Source organism: Cervus canadensis, chromosome 1, assembly GCF_019320065.1.
Source record: "Cervus canadensis isolate Bull #8, Minnesota chromosome 1, ASM1932006v1, whole genome shotgun sequence".
Lineage (NCBI taxonomy): Eukaryota > Metazoa > Chordata > Mammalia > Artiodactyla > Cervidae > Cervus > Cervus canadensis.
In genome coordinates this window covers 54,133,738-54,156,984 of record NC_057386.1, presented here as the reverse complement: position 1 = coordinate 54,156,984, position 23,247 = coordinate 54,133,738, and positions in this window count along the sequence as shown.

Below are 23,247 nucleotides of genomic sequence, written 5' to 3'. Positions count from 1 at the left end.
TAGTTTAGTCCACATTGAATTAATTAATTAATTTAGTCCACATTGACAGCAGCTCTGCCACATGTAGTGGATTTTCCACGTCAGCTCCTCGTTTCTCTGTGTGACAGTGATGACCAGCAATCATGGCGAGTGATCTGGTCTGGCCGCCCCTCTTGCACTGTCTCAGTTCTACTGATTCTCTTGTGATGTCCCAGAATATTTTGTTCAAGGCTATTTATTGTGTTTGGATCAGTATCTTAGTTACTATCTGCAGATAGCACTTTTGTTTTTGTATCTACCAGTGCCCAAAAGGTCATTTCAAATCCAGCCTTATGGAGGCTTTGCTTCCTTACAATGTATTCCCTGCAATGCTGGCAACCAGGGGTTGGCTGCCTTATTCCTACTGCAGCCCAACATCTCCAAAGCATTTCCCCGTGATGCCTGGCCGTTAAAGAACTTTCCTTTTCTGCCATCTAGTGGTCAAAGCAGAGACTGCTAAATAAAGGAAAAACACAATGTCAAGCTGGAAGGACTTTCTAATCAGCAGTAGAGGGTGACAGAGCCACAGTTAGAACAACTCCTCGAGGTAGTCAGGACACAGTCATCCTTTCACTCATTTACAAGCGTGTATTGTGCACTTACCATCTGGCAGCCTGCCTGACGATGTGGTGAACGCAGAAGCTGGAGGGAGACTGCTGGTGAGCAGGGCGAGCATCAGCTGCAGCTTAGGAATGGAGAAACTGAAGCTCGTAGAAGCAACGGAATTCGAATTAGCTCATTCTTGTTCCCTTTCTCCCTCTCACCCTTCCGCCTCTCTTTTCTCCTGCCGAAATATAAGTAAAATATTTGCATAGAATACCTTATGCCGTGTGTTCTAATCAGATAGATTTTCCCTGGGCTCCCAGTTATGGACACACTTATTCATAATCTAGACCATTTTGTCTGCTGACCTAGAACATCACCTAATAATGCCAGACAAATGTGTCCCATGTAAGTCTGGGGGAGAACGGATACATGTATATGTGTGGCTGAGTCCCTTTGCTGCTCACCTGAAACTACCACAGTATTGCTCATTGGCTATAACCCAATACAAAATAAGTGTTAAAAAAAATGTGTTCCATGTAAATGCATTTCCAGGCAGCTAGAGTTTATTTCCTTTTTTAAAAAACTTATTTTGGCTGTGTGCTGGGTCTTCGTTGCAGCATGAGAGAGATCTTTAGTTGCGGCCTGTGAACTCTTGGTTGCAGCTTATGGGATCTAGTTCCCTGACTGAGGATCGAATCCAGGTCCCCTACCTTGGGAGCATGAAGTCTTAGCCACTGGGCCACCTGGGAAGTCCAAGAACTTATTCCTTGAAACTCCAAAATACTTTTGTATTTTAACCATGCTGGATAGGAGTTTAACCCCGATATTCACACTGCCCTGCTTCTTCAATAAAATACAGGATTCCAAAAGCATTACGTACAAGCTAAGTTGCTTCAGATATGTTTGACTCTTTGCGACCTTATGGACTGTAGCCTGTCAGGCTCCTCTGTCCATGGGATTCTCCAGGCAAGAATACTGGAGTGGGTTGCCATGCCCTTCTCTAGGGGATCTTCCTGACAGGGACTGAATCTGTGTCTCTTATGCTTTCTGCACTGGCAGGCAGGTTCTTTACCACTAGTGACACTTATGAAGTGTAGTTTCAATTTTTAATAACTTCAGAGGTAAAAAAGTCACAAACTTAGAAAAGAGTCATTGAAAGTCTAATTATTTTACAGTTGATAACAGTGAAGCTCATGGAAGTGTTTTGCCTTAGAGCCAAGCAGATAATAAATGATAGAATCAAGACTTAAAGTCAAGCTTTGAATTCTAATCTAGTGCTTTTTCACTGGAGTTATTAACTAGGTAGAGAGGAAAATGAAAGAGGTCTAGCTGTAGTACATGCTAGAAAATCAAGAATGGCAATCATCATAAAAGTCAAATGATAGCTATCTATATTTTCAAAAGTCTACTTGACCTAAATGTTTTCCCTGAGAGAACATATCTCTACCTCCAACCCACAGCCCCTCTCAACTTTCCAGTCAGAATCTAGTGTGTGGTTCACCTGGGACCTACTGGAAAAACACTGCCACAAATTATCAGAGCAAATTTAAGATATTTTTCCACCTCAGTTCAGTTCAGGTCAGTCTCTCAGTCGTGTACGACTTTTTGCGACCCCATGTACTGCAGCATGCCAAGCCACCCTGCCCATCGCCAACACCCGAAGCTTGTTCAAACTCATGTCCATTGAGTTAGTGGTATCATCCAACCATCTCATCCTCTGTCATCCCCTTCTCCTCCTACCCCAATCCCTCCCAGCATCAGGACCTTTTCCAATAAGTCAGTTCTTTGCATGAGGTGGCCAAAGTATTGGAGTTTCAGCTTCAGCATCAGTCCTTCCAATGAACACCCAGGACTGATCTCCTTTAGGATGGACTGGTTGGATCTCCTTGCAGTCCAAGGGACTCTCAAGAGTCTTCTCCAACACCACAGTTCAAAAGCATCAATTTTTCAGCGCTCAGCTTTCTTTATAGTCCAACCCTCACATCCATACATGACTACTGGAAAAACCATAGTCTTGACTAGACTGACCTTTGTTGGCAAAGTAATGTCTCTGCTTTTCAATATATGCTATCTAGGTTGGTCGTAACTTTCCTACCAAGGAGTAAGCGTCTTTTAATTTCATGGCTGCAATCACCATCTACAGTGATTTTGGAGCCCCACAAAAATAAAGTCTGACACTGCTTCCACTGTTTCCCCATATATTTGCCATGAAATGATGGGACCAGATGCCATGATCTTATGTCGGGAGCTGCTGGGACTTGCCCAGACTGTGACAAGGTCATGAGACGAGAGAGGAGCCTGCAAGGCAGCTCTTCCCCTTGGGGTCGTCCCTGGGACCCAGTTTGTCCCCTTTCTCTTTCTGTCTTACTGTTATTGTGCTTTCTACTAATCTTGGAAATGTAATATGTAGTAATCAGGCCTCCCCGGAATAGCCCAAGCCAAGGGTATGGCTATGGGCAGAAATAAGAAAAAGGCCACAGGCATAGTTAGGCTGCTTGCTTAGAATATTATAATATTCTAGATTAGAAAAGAGTAGAGACTTTTAGATTCTGAAGTAGATGTGCTGCTTCAGTTTACTTGCTCTTTGGTCAAGAGGGTTTTCATTGTTGCTATTTCAGTGCTGCTATTTGTCCACTGTTTCTATTCACTTAATAAACATAGAATATTATGGGTATTTTTGTAGAATTAGAAAATGTGTAACATAGGATTTCAATAGTATAAAAGATTTATATTAACCAGCCTCACCGCCATTACCTCACTATTGATAGAGGTGTTTTGCTGCTTCATAGTTAAAGATTGTAGACTGAGGTCTTGTGGTCTTAGACAAAGAAAAATATCGAGGTTTTCTCATGGTACTATTCTCAGAAATGTCAAACATGTTTTTCATAACCCTTCCCATGTATTGCTTTATTGTCCAAAGAATTCATGCTATATCTGGAATCTATGGAACATTGTTTTTGTCAGAGTGAAAATGTTAGGCCATTGAGGCAAGAAGACTATGTATGGGACATTCAAGGAAAAAACCCTGTAGTCGAGATTTTTCCAGATGAAGTCATTGGAAAAGATATGAGGGAAAATGTTGACAGAAGTATGAAACCAACATCTGATGTAACATGGGTGATGGTAAGGGGGAGGCAAGAAAAACAATTCTATATAATCTGAGCTGTTAAAAAATAAACAGAGAGAGTCCTTGCATTGCAACCAGAGTCCGTGCACTTCTTCTCGCCAACGCCACTCATCCCTTGGGTATTCCTGGAACTGCCGGGGCTGGACCCTGGCAATCTTAGTTTTTTGAACGTTTAGTTTTAAGCCAGCTTTTCACTCTCCACTTTCACCTTCATCAGAGGCTCTTTGCTTCCTCTTTACCTCTGCCATAAGGGTGGTCTGCATATTTGAGGTTATTGATATTTCTCCTGGCAATCTTGACTCCAGTTTGTGATTCATCCAGCCCAGCATTTCACATGATGTACTCTGCATATAAGTTAAATAAGCAGGGTGATAATAAACAGCCTTGATATACTCCTTTCCTAATTTTGAACTGGTTCATTTTTCCATGTCTGGTTCTAACTGTTGCTTCTTGACCTGCATACAGGTTTTTCAGGAGGCAGGTAAGGTGGTCTGATATTTCCATCTCTTTTAGAATTTTCCACAGTTTATTGTGATCTGTGCACTCAAAGGTTTTAGTGCAATCAGTGGGGCAGAAGTAGATGTTTTTCTGGAATTCCCTTGCTTTTTCTGTGATCCAACAAATGTTGGCAATGTGATCTCTGGTTCCTCTGCCTTTTCTAAATCCAGCTTGTGTGTCTGGAAGTTCTTGACTCACATACTGTTGAAGCCTAGTTTTAAAGATTTGGAGCATCGCGTAGAGCCTCTAGAAAGGACTAAATCTGCTGACACTCTGAATTCAGACTTCCGGTCTCCACAGTTGGGAGAGGATAAATTCCTGTTGCTTTACTTGGCTCTGTTCATGGTATTTCTGTTATAGCAGTACTAAAAAATGAATATACCATCTCTATAATGTTTAGGGATTGTGGAGTAATCCCAGAGCATGGTGTGGCTTGGAGCAAAATCAAGCTCTTCTGTGGATATACTCCCTTCTACTTCCTTCAGACGGTTGCTCTTCTAGCTCTGGCTGTGGTTCCTGGCTCCTTCTGCTCAGGTATAGCTCCATTTAGAAAATGCCTGAGATGGAAGAAAATTCCTGTATGTGAAATTTGCTTCCACAAAAACAAGCAAAACATTTCAGTTAAAACCAGCAACTGGGAGAGAACAAGATGGCAGAGGAGAAGGTGGATGTGGAATACATCTCTCTCCACAGGTGCATCAGGATTACACCTTCAGACACAGAAGTGCAAGCAGAACACTAGCTGAGGGCAAACAGGAGCACCTGACCTGTGGAAAAGAAGACACAGAACCACGATAAACTTGATAGGTTGAAGGAACAGGGGGAAAGACAGGAGTGTTGGTAGGACTGGACCTGCCCTTGGCTGATGGGGAACCTGAAGCAGGGGTCCGAACCCCCCAGCGGGGTGATTGAGTTAGAGGAGAAACATTTAAGGCTGAGAGTGAAACAGCCGATCTGTGGCAGCCTAAATGGAATGAGAATCAGACCGTCCTTGCCACAGTCAAACCTACCCTGGACAGGGATGTGGGTCCCCTAGAAGGTGCAGTGGTTGGGAGATGGAGTTTAGGGATGGTGGAGTAATCTCAGAGTGATGGCAGCTGTTCACTGCAGAGAGACAGATCTAGGGGATGTGAGGAGGAGACTGGTGGGAAATGCCTGTGGAGGAAAGCCAGGCAGCCATGGAAGCAAGGCGATACTGCAGAGTTACTCGTATGGGGTGGAGCCATCACCATAGTCTCTCAGACCACACATGCCAGCATGGGCAGCTGAACAATAGAGAGGTTGGCCCATTAAATGCCTGCTGCACAGAACTACAGAGTAGGACCCCACGCAGGGTGCCCCTTTAGTGCCTGATGCACTGATCTACAGAGCAAGACCCCAGCCAGGGGGCCCCTCTACGTGCCTGATACGTGGAACAGCAGAGAAGGACCCCAGGCAAGGGAGCTCCCTAAGTGCCTGAGTGGGTGGGGCTATGAAGAAAGACGAGCAAAGAGGCCTTCTGGTCGCCAGCTACAAGAGGCTCAAAGAAAGACTGATAGCGCCATAACTCCCGCAGCTGAGGCAGTCCATATCCCTGCACACTTGGTACCACCAGGGTCCCCATGACCCAAGTGGCTGCGCCGCCTTCATGCCCAACCCTCACCGAGGCAGAGCTGCCAGTCTCTCTCGCTCGCTCTCTCTCTCTCTCTCACACACACACACACAAATTTGTGTCTATGCATGCGGGGTTGCTTTGGTCATGTCCAACTCTTTGAGACCCTGTGGACTGTGGCCTGCCAGGCTTCTCTGTTGGGGGGTTTCTCCAGGCAAGAATACTGGAGCGTATTGACCAATACTGGTTGCCATACCCTTCTAGAGCACTATATTCCCTTCTGTCCTAGCCGCCAACCCCCCCTGAGTACCTGGTGCTGCCAGAACCCCTGCAGCCCAAGCAGCTGCACCACCTCCACACATGGCCCTCACAGGGGCAAACCCAAGTCCTCCAGGGCAGCCTCAGGAGCACGGCCCAGTGGACGACCCACACGCAGAAGTGGAAATAAAACCAGAATTGAAATCCGGGGGCAGTGTGGCTAAGGACGAAGACCCAAAACCTTGCCACCAGCTGTACAAGCTGGATTAAATCCACGTGATCAACTAGGCAGACTCTGTCTATGGAATATATAAAAGAACATTGAGAGCTGCCACAAAAAAAAAACGCACTAGTTCTCATAGCTGTGGACATTGGAGGCAAGAACACACAGGAGTAGGGCCAGATTAGAGTTTGAGCTGCCCCCACAGCAGGTCCAGAGACCAGCACAGTGTTGGAGGGCATCCTAGGGAGGTGAGGTAGACTGTGACAAGGGAAAGGACCCTAACAGCAGTGACTCAACAAAAACATTTATTCTTATGTTTTGACTTGTTCTGTAGTTTCTTTTGGATTTTTTTTTCTTTTTCTCCCCCCACCCCGCACGCTGTTGTAGGTTGTCAATTTTATCGGCACTATGAAAACTAATTAAGCTTCTGAGTTTTTTTTTCTTTCTTCAATCACATTTTTTAAATTGTTGCTATAGACCTCTGCCTCTATATTAGGCTTTTGCAGTTCTGTGGAGTTTTCCTTTTTTTTTTTTTTCTTTTCTCTCATTTTTTAAAAAAAAATTTAGTTTTTAATTTTTTAAACATATTGTTATTTTTTTCTACATTCATTCTTTTGTTTGCTTTTCCTACTGTTCTTTTCCCCTTGTAGTTAATCTTTAATATATATAAATCTTCTTTATCTACTTCTATTTAACTTTGCATATCTATTCTTTCTTTTCTTTCTTTCCTTTCCTCTCAACATATTTGTTAGTTTTGTTTTCATTGCTTTATTCCTCACTTGGCACCTTCTTTTAGTTTTGTTTTCCAGTTTGTGCTTTAGTTAGTTTTGTTCTTAACTGGTAGATATAATTTTTGGTTTCCTTTGTTCGCTGAGTCAGTCTATTGTACTTTATTTTTGTTGGACTGTTTTGATTTTGCTTATGGATATATATGTATATGTGTATGTTGCATTGTTTTAATTATTATTTGCCTGATTTTGTAACTGCCATTTGTCTGGGGTTCATCTTTGGTTTCTCTCTTTTAGGTATGTGCTTTAATCTCACTTAATGCCATAACAAACCACTTGTGGAACCTTCATTCCTGACCAGAGATCAAGCCCTGAGCCTTTGGAGTGGGAGCACTGACTCCAAGACCCTGGACCACCAAAGAACTAACCCTAGGGAGTAGATAGTGAGAACTCCCACAAAGGAAACCACTTGAATAAAAGACCTGGCATCACCCAACCACCAGTAGCACCCTATGTAGGATGCCTCACCTAAATAACAAACAACACAAAACCACAAATCCAATCATCAGCAGACAGGATTATCATCTCACTCAGCCTTGCCCATCAGAGGAAAAGCAGGAAAACAAACAAACAAACAAACAAAAACAACAACAAACCAAACTCAGCATAAAACTTACCCTATACGAAGCTTACAAAAACCACTGCACCAACCTTATGAGGGCAGAAACCAAAAGAAAGAAAGAATTCAACCTTGAAGGCTGGGAAAAAGAGACTGCAAGCATAATAAATTAAAAAAAAATAATGAAAAGGCAGAGAAGTACTGCCAAATCAAGGAACAAACTAGAAACACAGAAGTCCAAATAAATGAAGAGGAAATAGGCAAACTACCTGAAAAAGAATTCAGAATAATGATTGCAAAGATGATCAAAAATATTGAAAACAGAATGGAGAAAATGCAACAAGCAATTAACAAAGACCTAGAAGAATTAAAGAATAAACATACAGAGACAAACAACACAATTACTGAAATTAAAAATATTCTAGAATGAATCAAGAGCAGAATATCTGAAGCAGAAGAACGAATCAGTGAGCTGGAAGATAAAATGGTGGAAATAACTTCTGAAGAGCAGAGTAAAGTAAAAAGAATGAAAATAACTGAGGATAGTCTCAGAGACTTCTAGGATAATATCAAATGCACCAACATTTGAATTATAGGGGTCCCAGAAGAAGAAGAGAAAAGAAAGGGTATGAAGAAATTTTTGAAGAGATCATAGTTGAAAATTTCCCCAACATGGAAAAGGAAACAGTCAATCAAGTCCAACAGGTTCAGAGTCCCATACAGGATAAACCCAAGGAGAAACATGCCAAGACACATAGTAATCAAACTAACAAAGATTAAACACAAAGAAAGAATATTAAAAGCAGCAAGGGAAAAGAAACAAGTAACATAATAGGGAAACCCCATACGTTTAACAGCTGATCTTTCAGCAGAAACTGCAGGCCAGAAGGGAATAGGAGGATATATTTAAAGTACTGAAAGTACTGAAAAATCTACAACCAAGATTAGTCTACCTGGCAAGGATCTCATTCAAAATTGATGGAGAAATAAAAAACTTTTCAGAAAAGCAAAATTTCAGAGAATTCAGTACCACCAAATCAGATTTACAACAAATGTTAAAGGGTCTTATATAATCAAGAAATACAAGAGAAGAAAAAGACCTACAAAATCAAACCCCAAACAATTAAGAAAATGGCAATAGGAGCATATACATCAATAAACACTATTACAAGAGATAAGGAAGGACACTACATAATGATCCAGGGATCAATCCAAGAGGAAGACATAACAATTGTCAGTATCTATGCACCCAACATAGGAGCACCTCAATACGTAAGACAAACACTAATGGACATACAAGGAGACATTGACAGAAACACAATAATAGTAGGAGACTTTAACACCCCACTCCACCAATGGTGGAGAAGGCAATGGCACTCCACTCCAGTACTCTTGCCTGGAAAATCCCATGGACGGAGGAGCCTGGTAGGCTGTAGTCCACGGGGTCGCTAAGAGTTGGACACAACTGAGCGAATTCACCTTCACCTTTCACTTTCATGCATTGCAGAAGGAAATGGCAACCCACTCCAGTGTTCTTGCCTGGAGAATCCCAGGGACGGTGGAGCCTGGTGGGCTGCCGTCTATGGGGTCGCACAGAGTCAGACACGACTGAAGCGACTTAGCAGCCGCAGCAGCACACCAATGGGCAGATCATCAAAACAGAAAATTACTAAGGAAACACAAGTCTCCCCCTCCCCAATTATTTTTATTAGTTGGAGGCTAATTACTTCATAATATTGTAGTTGTTTTTGCCATACATTGACATGAATCAGCCAGGGATTTACATGTGTTCCCCATCCTGAATCCCCTTCCCACCTTGCTCCCCATCCCATCCCTCTGGGTCATCCCAGTGCACCAGCCCCGAGCACTTGTCTCATGCATCCAACCTGGACTGGCGATCTGTTTCACACTTGATAATATACATGTTTTGATGCTGTTCTCTCAGATCATTCCATCCTTGCCTTCTCCCATAGAGTCCAAAAGTCTGTTCTATACATCTGTGTCTCTTTTTCTGTCTTGCCTATATGGTTATTGTTACCATCTTTCTAAATTCCATATATATGCGTTAGTATACTGTATTGGTGTTTTTCTTTCTGGCTTACTTCACTCTGTATAATTGGCTCCAGTTTCATCCACCTCATTAGAACTGATTCAAATGAATTCTTTTTAATGGCTGAGTAATATTCCATTGTGTATATGTACCACAGCTTTCTTATCCATTCGTCTGCTGATGGGCATCTAGATTGCTTCCATGTCCTGGCTATTATAAACAGTGCTGTGATGAACATTGGGGTACATGTGTCTCTTTCAGATCTGGAGGAAACACAAGTCTTAAATGATACATTAGATGTGATGGATCTTATTGATATCTTCATGACATTCTATCCAAATGCAGAAGAATACACCTTCATCTCAAGTGCACATGGAGCATTCTTCACGTTCCATGTGAGATAGACCACATCTTGGGTCACATATCAAACTTCAGGAAATTTAAGAAAATTGAAATCATATCAAGCATCTTGTCTGAACACCATGCTATGAGACTAGATATTAATTACAAGAAAAAAATCTGTAAAAAGCACAAACACATGGAGATTTGTTTCTAAATTTGTTTCTAACTAACCAACAGGTTACTGATGATATCAACAGGAAAATTAAAAAAAAAATTTCTGGAAACAAATGACAATGAAAACATGTCTCAAAACCTATGGGATACAGCAAAAGCAGTTCTAAGAGGGAAGCTTATAGCAATACAATCCTACCTCAAGAAACAAGAAAAACATTGAATAGACAACCTAACTTTACACCTAAAACAACTGGAAAAAGAACAAAAAATCTGCAAAATTAACATAAGGAAAGAAATCATATAAGTCAGAGCAGAAATAAGTGAAAAAGAAATGAAATAAACAATAGTAAAGATAAAAAAAGAAAACCTGGTTCTTTGGGAAGATAACAAAATTGACAAAACTTTAGCCTTATTCATCAAGAAAAAGAGAGAAGAATCAAATCAACAAAATTAGAAATGAAAAAGGAGAGGTTACAACAGACAATGCAGAAATCCAAAGGAATATGAGACTATTATGAATGATATGGCAATAAAATGGATAATCTGGAAGAAATGCATAGATTCTTAGAAAAGTTCCATCTTCCAAGACTGAACCAGGAAGAGATAGAAACTATGAATAATTCAATTACAAGCACTGAAATTGAAGCTGTGATAAAAAACCTCCCCAAATACAAAATACAAAAGCCCAGGACCAGATGGCTTCACAGAATTCTATCAAATATTTAGAGAAGAGCTAATGCCTAGCCTTCTAAAACTCTTTCAAAAAATTGCAGAGGAAGGAACACTTCCAAATTCATTCTACAAGGCTACCATCACCCTGATACCAAAACCAGACAAAGTCAACACAAAGAAAGAAAACTACAGGCCAATATCACTGATGAACACAGATGCAAAAATCCTCAGCAAAATTTTAGCAAACAGAATTCAGCAACACATTAAAAAGCTCATACACCATGATTGGTCCACTTCAGTCACTCAGTCATGTCTGACTCTTTGCGATCCCATGGATTGCAGCATGCCAGGCCTTCCTGTCCATCACCAAGTCCTAGAGCTTGCTCAAACTCATGTCCATCGAGTCGGTGATGTCATTCAAACCATCTCACCCTCTGTCATCCCCTCCTCCTCCTGCCTTCAATCTTTCCCAGCATCAGGGTCTTTTCCAATGAGTCAGTTCTTCGCATCAAGTGGCCAAAGTATTGGAGTTTTGGCTTCAGCACCAGTCCTTCCAATGAATATTGAGGACTGATTTCCTTTAGGATGGACTGGTTTGATCTCTTTGCTGTCCAAGGGACTCTCAAGAGTCTTCTCCAACACCACAGTTCAAAAGCATCAATTCTTCAGCACTCAGCTTTCTTTATCATGATTAAGTTGGGTTTATTCCAGGGATGCAAGGATTCTTCAGTATATGCAAATCAATCAATGTGATACACCATATTAACAAACTGAAAGATAGAAACAGTATGATAATCTCAATAAATGCAGAAAAAGCCTTTGAAAAAATTCAGCACTCATTTGTGACTAAAACTCTTCAAAAACTGGGCATAGAAAGAACCTATCTTAACATAGTAAAGGCCATATATAATGAGCCTACAGCAAACATTTTTCTCGAAGGTGAAAAACTGAAAGCATTTCCCCTAAGATCAAGAACAAGACAAGGGTGTCCACTTCCTTAATATCACTATTATTCAACATAGTTTTGGAAGTCCTAGCTACAGCAATCAGAAGAAAAAGCAATAAAAGGAATCCAGATCAGAAAAGAAGAAGTAAAGCTCTCACTGTTTGCAGATGACATGATACTGTACCAAAATATAGACATTAGTACCTAAATATACTTTACTTAAATAAAAATCCTAAATAAATGATCAGAAAATTACTAGAGTTAGTCAGTGAATTTAGCAAAGTCACAGGATACAAAATCAATACACAGAAATCACTTGCATTTCTATATACTAACAATGAAAAATCAGCAAGATAAATTACTGAACCAATCCCATTCACCACTGCAACAAAAAGAATTACATATCTAGAAATAAACTTACCTAAGGAGAGAAAAGAACTGTACACAGAAAACTATAAGACGCTAATGAAAGAAATCAAAGATGACATAAACAGGTGGAGAGAAATTCCATGTTCCTGGGTAGGAAGACTCAATATTGTGAAAATGGCTATACTATCAAATGCAATCTACAGATTTAAAGTGATCCCTATCAAATTGCCAATGTCATTTTTCACAGAACTAGAACAAAAAATTTCACAATTCATATGGAAACACAAAAGACCCTGAATGACCAAAGCAGTCTTGAGAAAGAAGAATGGAGCTGGAGGAATCAACCTTCCTGACTTCAAATTATACTATAAAGCTACAGTCACCAAGATAGTATGGTACTGGCACAAAAACAGAAATATAGACCAAGGGAACAAGATAGAAAGCCCAGAAATAAACCCTTGCACCCATGGGTACCTTGTTTCTTTTACAAAGGAGGCAAGAATATGCAATGGGACAAAGAGCCTCTTCAATAAATGGTGCTGGGAAAACTGGACAGCTACATGTAAAAGAATGAAATTAGAACACTTCCTAACATGATACATGAAGATAAACTCAAAATGGATTAAAGATTTAAATGTAAGACCAGAAACTATAAAACTCTTAGAGGAAAATGTAGGAAGAACACTCAATGATATAAATCAAAGCAAGATCCTCTATGATCCACCTCTTAGACTAATGGAAATAAAAACAAAAGTAAACAAGTGGGACCAGATTGAACTTAAAAGCTTTTGCACAGCAAAGGAAACCATAAGCAAGGTGAAAAGACAACCCTCAGAATGGGAGAAAATAATAGCAAATGAAACAACTGACAAAGGATTGATTTCCAAAACATACAAGCAACTCATACAACTCAATACCAGAAAAACAAACAACCCAATGAAAAAGTGGGAAAAAGACCTAAACAGACATTTCTCCAAGGAAGACATACAGATGACTAACAAACACATGAAAAGACGCTCAACATTGTTCATTATTCAGTTCAGTTCAGTTCAGTTTAGTCACTCAGTCGTGTCTGACTCTTTGCGACCCCATGAATTGCAGCACGCCAGGCTTCCCTGTCCATCACCAACTCCCGGAGTTTACCCAAATCCATGTCCATCGAGTTGGTGATGCCATACAGCCATCTCATCCTCTGTCATCCCCTTCTCCTCCTACCCCCAATCCTTCCCAACATCAGAGTCTTTTCCAATGAGTCAACTCTTTGCATGAGGTGGCCAAAGTATTGGAGTTTCAGCTTCAGCATCAGTCCTTCCAATGAACACCCGGGACTGATCTCCTTTAGGATGGACTGGTTGGATCTCCTTGCAGTCCAAGGGACTCTCAAGAGTCTTGTTCATTATTAAAGAAATTCAAATCAGAACTACAATGAGATACCACCTCACATCAGTCAGAATGACCATCATCAAAAAGTCTACAAACAACAAATGCTGGAGAGGGTGTGGAGAAAAGGAAATGCTCTTGAACTGTTGGTGGAAATGTAAATTGATACAGCCATTATGGAAGATGGTATGGATATTCCTTAAAAAAAAAAAACAACAAAAAACTAGGAATAAAACCACCATATGACTCAGCAATCTCACTCCTAGGCATATACCCTGAGGAAACCAAAATTGAAAAAGACACATGTATCCCATTATTCCTTGAAGCACTATTTACAATAGTTAGAACATGGAAGCAACCTAGATGTCCATCGACAGATGAATGGATAAAGAAGTTGTTGTATGTATACACAATGGAATATTACCCAGTCATGAAAAGGAATGCATTTACGTAAGTTCTAATGAGGTGGATGTACCTAGAGCCTATTACACAGAGTGAAATAAGTCAGAAAGAGAAAGATAAATATTGTATACTAACATATACATACAGAATCTAGAATAATGGTGCTGAAGAATTTACAGGGCAGCAATGGAGAAACATAGAGAATAGACTTATGGACATGGGGAGAGGAGAGGAGAGGGTGAGATGTATAGAGGGAGTAACATGGAAACTTACATTACCATATGTAAAATACATCCCAGTGGGAATTTGCTGTATGTCTTAGGAAACTCAACAGGGGCTCTGTATCAAACTAGAGGGGTGGGATGGGGAGGGAGGTTCAAAAGGGAGGAATTATATGTGTGCCTATGGCTGTTTCATGTTGAGGTTTGACAGAAAACAACAAAATTCTGTAAAGCAATTATACTTCAATTAAAAAATAAATGAAAAAAAAAAAGCAACTGGCTGGCAGTCCTTGACATGGCCCCCTTTTATATATTGTCAATAAAATCCTTGGGAGACATGGAAAATTATGAAGGCCTACAACAGAAATAAAAAAGGCAGTGTAGCAGGGGATAATATTTTAAAGATATTAAGGCACTGTTTCCCTTCTCAAGGGAATTATTTGAACCCTTTTCTCTTCTCAAGAATTATTTGAACCCATTTCTCTTCTCATACATAATCCAGGATTTCTAAAGGTAGTGACTCTCAAGAGGGATACATCCTGCAGGAGTCAAATTAGTCATTCTTGAGCTTCTTTGTAGACTTCTGTAAATTTATGCCACAGTCCATAGGCTTAGGGCCAGCATTGCAGGGAGGGCAAAGACCATTTTTAAAAATTACAACATATTGGCTTTGTGTATCAGGAGACCAAGAACATAGAATTTACACCACAAGCCAAAAATAGGAAAGGGGGGGGGGTGGTAAAGAATGTGAGTAACTTTCCTACTCTTAAGGCAATGAGTTGAAAGGAGGAGTCCAAGAGGCAGTAACAAGGGCTTAGATGCTAGTGTGACCCTGTGAAGGCCCTTCCCTTTCCCCACACCAGACTGTAGACTGATTCATGCTTTAGCACTCCAAAGCAGAAAGGCTGGGGATTTGACTCCATAGTATGACTGTGGGAGACTTTCAGATTCTTGGGGAAGCTCCATGCTCAATGTGACCCCGAGCAGCAGAGTGCTGGAATAGCAGAGAACAATTTCCAAAAAAGGAGATAACTGGAGAAGCCAGGGTTACCTTACAATCAAAATCAAATCAAGATGGTGCTGGGAAAATAGCCAAGAGTTTCCAGAACTCCAAAATGGGATTAAGATGAAAGAGCTGAGAGATGTCTGATTGAAAAGGATTCTACCAAAGGGCAGAGAGGGAGCAGACTGCCAGTGGTAGGACTGGAGGCTTGGAGAGCAGCAGTGAAGTAGCTGTGCAGAGTCTGAAGACAAGTGGAAATATGTAGACCACAGGTTCCTTCCCCAAAGCTGGGACCTAAGACCTCTGGAACTTAGACGACTCCCAGAAAGAGGGTGGGAAGAAAGAGACAAAGGAGAATACAGAACTTGAATCAGTATTTACTTTGCCAAAGCTGAGAGGCTTCCCTGGTTGTTTAGCTGGTAAAGAATCTGCCTGCAATGCAGGAGAGACCCCCGTGCAATTCCTGGGTCAGGAAGATCCCCTGGAGAAAGGATAGGCTAGCCACTCCAGTATTCTTAGCTTCGCTCGTGGTTTAGATGGTAAAGAATCCACCTGCAATATGGGAGACCTGTGTTCGATCCCTGGGTTGGGAAGATCCCCTGGAGGAGGGCAAGGCAACCCACTCCAGTATTCTTGCCTGGAGAATCCCCATGAACACAGGATCGTGGTGGGCTACTGTCCATGGGGTCACAAAGAGTTGGACATGACTGAGTGACTAAGCACCATAGCACTCTCCAAAGATGAAACTTTAAACAAGAAGTTGTTGAGCTTCTTTTTATTGGCAAGATTGGATTTTCATCCTTGGCAGATAAGGAGTCTTCTGAACTCATTTATCTTACTAACAGAGAAATGAAGTAAAATAGAAAATGAAGGTTTTGTGTACTTGAATTACACCTGTAAGTTATACAGGCATTAAAGTAAGATTTGAAAGATAACCTGATACCAGTGTTTGACAGACCCCTGACTAACCATCAGGTAGAGGGAGCTGGATTTATCAGTATTTAAGCAGTCTTTGCTACAGGGCATAACCAGGATATTATGAAATAAAGAATGTCTCAGGATAGTCGGACATTTGTCCAACCAAACCCACCATCTGGCCCGGTACCATAGGTCCAGGACACATATAACTTTATTGCTCTCCTCCCATCCTCAGCATCCTCAGTGAAAGGGAAGTGAGATGAGAGGAGGGGCGGTGGAGGTGGTGGTGCCTAACACCACGGGCATCCATTCCTCACAAGTTAAAGATAAAGGAGTACAGTGGGATGATTTGACATACGTTATAGATCATGATTATCTCAATAAAGCTGAAGAAAAGAGAAACAAGAATAAAGAGAACAAAAAGATAGGAGGAACCCTGAGGAAAGGCACAACAGGCAGAAGAAAGCTCCGTCTCGATAACAACGCTGTACCAGGCTCATGCAGGGTCAGGTCCCAGAGGACGTGATAAGCTCTACCAGAGAATGTGGATTTTACGCTAATTGCCTCTGGAAGCTGTCATAGAGACTTCAATAGGCTGACAGTGGTCACTCTTAATCTTGGAGAGACTCTCTATGGCTGATCTTCAGAGAATGAATTATCAAGAAACAAGAGTAGGAGAAGAGGGGTGCATGAAGTAGGCTGCTGCAATGCTGCAGGTGAGATGTGGTGAAGGCACAGACTAGAATATTGATGATGCTAAGAAGTGGCTTGGGTTTGAGAAACACATGTTGCACTAGCTGAGGGCTGGGTGTAAGTGATGACTGAAAGAGGATTTTGGCCTGAGCAACTGAATTTAGGGTGGTACCATATGTGGGGAGTCAGACACGACTGAATGACCAAGCACAAGCAAGGTGATACACATATATTGTGTTAGGCTTTCCCAAGTGGTGCAGCAGTAAAGAATCTGCCTGCCAGTGCAGGAGACCCAAGAGATGCACGTCCAACCCCTGCGTTGGGAAGATTCCCTGGGGTAGGAAATGGCAACCTTCTCCAGTATCCTTGCCTAAAAACGTCCATGAACAGAGGATCCTGGTGGGTTATAGTCCAAGGGGTGGCAAAGAGTCAGATGTAAGTGGGTAACTGAGCACAGAACAGCACATGTATGGGATTACCACTTAGTTACCTGCTCAGGGCTGGTGGTTCTCCTCAGGATTAGCTAAATTTGAGATGCTGAGGAGGTAACTGGATATATGGGTCTGAATCTTAGTGGGAAGACAGTGGTGCAGGTGCAAATTTTGGAGTTAGTAATATGTAGGCAGTATTCATAATCACAGAACTAGACAAGATGAGATTGGAAGAAAGTGTAGATAAGGAAGAGAAGAAGGCTAAGGATAGGAGCTAGATATTCCAACATTCAGAGACTCAGCAGAGAAGAAGGAGCCAACAAATGAAACAGAGGATTAGCCAGTGAGGTAAGAGGAAAAGTCAGAAGGTGGCCAGATGACTGTGAAAGGAAGAGGTATCTGGTGGTCAAGTCTGATGGATAAAAGGGAAAGATATGTTTAGAAATAGAACTCAGGTTGACAATTTTCATGCTATCAGAGAAACCCAGGAAAAAGTGGGTATGAAAAAGACATAGCCAACTGGGTTAAAAGTTGCTAAGTGATTGGGTCATATGAGAATAGGGAATGACCATTGGTTTTTTGAGACTTTAATAAATACTGGAGGAGTTTTTCATGAAGGGGGTGGGGTGAGGAATAAAACCCCAAAAAAGTAGATTGAGAAAAGAAGATAAGAAACTAGACGTGTAAATCTATGGCTGATTCATATCAATGTATGACAAAACCCACTGAAATGTTGTGAAGTAATTAGCCTCCAACTAATAAAAAAAAAAAAAAAAGAAACTAGAGATAGTAAGTATAAATAATTTTGAGGAGTTTGGTTGTGAAAGATTGCAGAGAAATGGGAAGTAACTGGAGGCCAGTGTGGGAGTGAAAAACAAGTATTTGTGTAAAAGAAGTTTTTTTAGATGAATGATATCAAGACATGTATGTGAGTCATGGGGAAAGTCCAGTTGTGAGAGGGCAGTCAATAATGCTAGGGAAAAGGGTAAACTGTAGGGTCAAATTCCTTGAGCAGGGAAGAGATCAAGTGCAAATGTGAAAGAGTGGGTCCCAGCTGGGAGCTGGGACAATTCTTCCATTGTATCAATAGAGAAGGAAAACTGGCTTTGAGTAGCTGTAGTGGTAGGAAGATGAGGTTAGTTTCATCTGATTCCTGAGTTTTGTTTTGCTTTCCACTCAGGAATGAGTCAAAGTCCTCAACAGAGTTTGAGTGAGGGACACGTGTGTCTGTTGAAAATGAGAAGTTTTTAAATATTTGTGTTGGATAAAGAAAACAAATATCCTAGGGAACTGGGGTAAGAGTGCTGGGCAGTGTTGGGTTGAGATTAGCCATCGTGAATTTAAAATGAGATGTTTAAAATACTGTATATTAATGCACTTATGTGGAATTTATAAAAATGGCACTAATGAATGCATTTCCATGTCGGGAATAGAGACACAGATGTGGAGAATGGACTTGTGGACACGGTGGGGGAAAGGAGAGGGTGGGACAAATTGAGAAAGTAGTATTGCCGTATACACAGTACTACGTGTAAAGTAGATAGCTAGTGGGAAGTTGCTATATAACACGGGGAGCCCAGCCTGGCAGTCTGAGATGATTCAGGTGTGTGGGATGGGGGAATGGGAGGCTCAAGAGGGAGTGGATATATGTATACTTATGGCTGATTCACTTTGTTATAAGGCAGAAACCAATACAACATTGTAAAGCAATTACTCTCCACTTAAAAATAAATTTAAAAAGATAAATTAAAAAAAATGAAGTGAGATGTTTAGCTCAAAGTAAGTAAATGGTTTCGATAAGCAGATTGGAGGTTTAATCAGATGAACAAAACAGAGGGTAGGGCCAATAATGGTGTTGAAAAGGAAATGATTCTCAGATCAAAGCTTCTTAAGTTGGAGGGAAATGGAGCGGGGTGGAGTAGTGATATATAGTAGGGTCAGTGCAATGACAGCTCCTATGTGGTCAAGAGAGGGCCAGGGCAGATAAATGAGTCCTCATCATGAAGGTTGGAGATGGTGGGTGGAGAGGAGCGTGACTAGAACTGAAATCTTGGACGGTGTAAGTTTACTGGGGAGAATCATGAGAGTGTGGATGGCTGAAGTGGAATGAACAGGGCACATCCTCTTAACTCAGTAGTAAAAAGTCTGCAAAAGAGAAGATTGTTGAAATTGCCAAGAAGGCTGAAAGGGTAAGAGCAAAGAGAATGAAGCCAGATGAGCACTAAAGCCCGTGAGGAGCAGGGAGTGGTCAGGAGTTGGCCAGATGACAGTCAGATGGAGAGGGGTCTGGGGATGGGGGGGGAAGATATGTTAGAAGTAGCACTCAGGGTAACAAACCATCTACTTAAACTGCGCCTATCAGGTAGGTGGTATAACAAAGTAATACAAGCTTTGTAGTTTGAGACAACAGAAATCTATTCTCTCACAGTTACAGAGGTCAGCAGTCCAAAGTCAGTATAACTGGGCCAAAATCAGGGTGCTGCGCTTCCTCCCGAGATTCTAGGGGAAAATGTGCTCCTTGTCTCTTTCATACTTTGGAGTTTCCTGGCACTCCTTGGGTTGTGCTTTACATCTTTCCAATTTTCAAAGCTAGCACCTTCAAATCTTTCTCTGCTCTATCTTCATATTCCTAGCAGCATACTAAAAAGCAGAGACATCACTTTGCCCACAAAGGTCCACGTAGTCAAAGCTATGGTTTTTCTAGTAGTCACGGATAGATGTGAGAGCTGGACCATAAAGAAGGCTGAGCGCTGAAGAACTGATGCTTTCAAACTGTGGTGCTGGAGGAGACTTTTGGGAGTCCCTTGGACAACAAGGAGATCAAAACAATCCATCCTAAAGGAAATCAGTTCTGAATATTCATTGGAAGGACTGATGCTGAAGTTGAAGCTCCAATACTTTGGCCATCTGATGTGAAGAACTAAATCACTGAACAAGACACTGATGCTGGGAAAGATTGAGGACAGGAGAAGGGGATGACAGAGGATGAGGTGGTTGGGTGGCATCACTGACTCAATGGAAAGGAGTTTGAGCAAATTCAGAGACAGTGAAGGACAAAGAAGGCTGGCATGCTGCAGTCCATGGGGTCACAAGGAATTAGACATGGCTTAGTGACCGAACAACAACAATGTTTATATTACCTTCTCCTCTGTGTGTGTGTTAAATCTCTTTGCCTCACTCTTAGGATATATGTGATTGCATTCTGAACTCACCCAGATAATCCAGGATAATCTCCCCATCTCAAGATCCTGAATTTAATAGCATCTGCAAACATTGCCATACAAAGTAACATTCCAGAAATTAGAATGTGGATCTCTTCTTAGAGTTCATTTTTTAGCCTACCACATGGAGTAAGAAAAAAAAAAAAATCAGTTTTTGTTTGAGAAAACTGTGGGGAATCAATGTCTTCAGAGGTGGTTATTTTTCAATAAAAATGGTACTAGTTAATAACAGTAATTGTGATAATTTTTACTTTAAAAAGTCTGGCTGCAACCTTTATTATTTCAGAAATAAGCATGTATGTAACTTGTATGTAACTTGAGGTGGTTAGAATTTCTGGATTACTGAAATAAATCTTTTGTCAAAACACCTGTTTTAATAATCATACACTTAATTTCATTCCTAAGAAATTTCAAAAGTAATTCTGCATCAAAAATTTACAAATGGTGCAAGAGAGTTAAATAACGGTCTATGGAGTAGAGAAGGAAAATTCTGCTAGGGGAAACTAACAAAGCATTCTCTCTATTACAGTTATGATTGATATAGTTCATGAAGAAAGTCTCACTTTTTGTTCTGTTTCTTAGTGATTCCTCTGAGAAGCAGTGCAAGAAACCAGACCTAAGGGGAAAAATTAATAATTTCAAGTGTAAAACAAACAGGCTTTTCTGATAAAAGCTTTAAAGCTTGAAGAGATGAGAAAGGCAAGCATGTATGCCTTTAAACATTGCAATAAATTTTGCAAAAATATTCAGAAATTATGCATATATTGTTTGTATACTTAAAAAAGCAACACTTTTCATGCTTTGAGCTTTTGTCCCAAGTGTTTTAAGGATATTTTGTTCTAGAAGTTTCAAAAATAAGAATTATACAAATATAATATAGAACTGGTGGCTCAGACAGTAAAGAATCTGCCTGCAATGCAGGAGACCTGGGTTCAATCCCTGGGTTGGGAAAATCCCCTGGAGGAGGGCATGGCCATCCACTCCAATATTCTTGCCTGGAGAATCCCAAGGACAGAGGAGCCTGGCAGACTGGGGTCCATGACTAAACACAGCCAGCTTAACATAGATCAGGAATTCTGCATATGATTAACTTCGTGGACCGCCCTAAAAATGTTGAACAATGAGAAGCCAAACATGATTACATCTGTATTGTGAGGACAACCTGGAGAATCTCCTATGTCTTTGTTTTCTGTTTGGTGCTTCTGCTAAGTTCAGCGGAAGTAAAGTCATCACTTTCCCCCAGATATCCAGAAACCCTCACTGACTCACCACAATTATGTTAAGTGCTAAGTTCTAAGTGTTCAAAAAAAGACTGCAGGTGACTCTTTACTTCTCTCTGGTCCCTTTACCAAACCCATATATTACTTAGAACACTACTCATTAATATTCCACATTCCAAAAAAATGCAGGTTCACAAGTTTGCTAAATTTCACTTAACCAAATCAATTTAAAAATAGATAAAATACTTAATTCCTGCATCATAAACTTTGGTTTTCACACTCATTAGAACATTTCAATGTTGTCGCTCAGTCACTCAGTCATGTCTGGTTCCTTGCGACCCCATGGACTGCAGTACTCCAGGCTTCCCTGTCCTTCAGAATCTCCCGGAGCTTGCTCAAACTCATGTTTATTTTATTTTATTTTTGTTTTCATTTATTTTTATTAGTTGGAGGCTAATTACTTTACAATATTATAGTGGTTTTTGCCATACATTGACATTAATCAGCCATGGATTTACATGTGTTCCTCATCCTGAACCCCCCTCCCACCTCTCTCCGCATCCCATCCCTCTGGGTCATCCCAGTTCACCAGCCCCGAGCACTTGTCTCATGCATCCAACCTGGACCGGCAATCTGTTTCACACTTGATAATAGACACCAATACAGTATAATAATAATAAACACCAATACAGTATACTAATACATATATATGGAATTTAGAAAGATGGTAATGATAACCCTATATGCAAGACAGAAAAAGAGACACAGATGTATAGAACAGACTTTTGGACTCTATGAGAGAAGGCGAGGGTGGGATGATCTGAGAGAACAGCATCAAAACATGTATATTATCAAGTGTGAAACAGATCGCCAGTCCAGGTTGGATGCATGAAACTCATGTTTATTGAGTCAGTGATGCCACCCAACCATCCCATCCTCTGTTGTCCCCTTCTCCTGCCTTCAATATTTCCCAGCATCAGGGTCTTTTTCAATGATTTGGCTCTTTCCTTCAGGTGGCCAAAGTATTGGAGCTTCAGCTTCAGCATCAGTCCTTCCAATGAATCTTCAGAATTGATTTCCTTTAGGATTGACTTGTTTGATCTCCTTGCAGTCCAAAGGAATCTCAAGAGTCTTCTCCAACACCACAGTTCGAAAGTGCCAATTCTTCGGCACTCAGCTTTCTTTATAGTCCAACTCTCACATCCATACATGACTACTGGAAAAACCATAGATTTGACTATACAGACCTTTGTCTGCAAAGTAAAGTCTCTGCTTTTTAATATCCTGTCTAGGTTTGTCATAGCTTTCCTTCAAAGGAGCAAGAGTCTTTTAATTTCATGGCTGCAGTCACCATCTGCAGTGATTTTGGAGCCCAAGAAAAGAAAGTCTGACACTGCTTCCACTGTTTCCCCATATATTTGCCATGAAGTGATGGGACCAGATGCCATGATCTTGGGTTTTTGAATGTTGAGTTTTAAGCCAACTTTTTCACTCTGCCCTTTCACCTTCATCAAGAGGCTCTTTAGTTCCTGTTCACTTTCTGCCATAAGGGTGGTGTTATCTGCATATGTGAGGTTATTGATATTTCTCCAAGCAA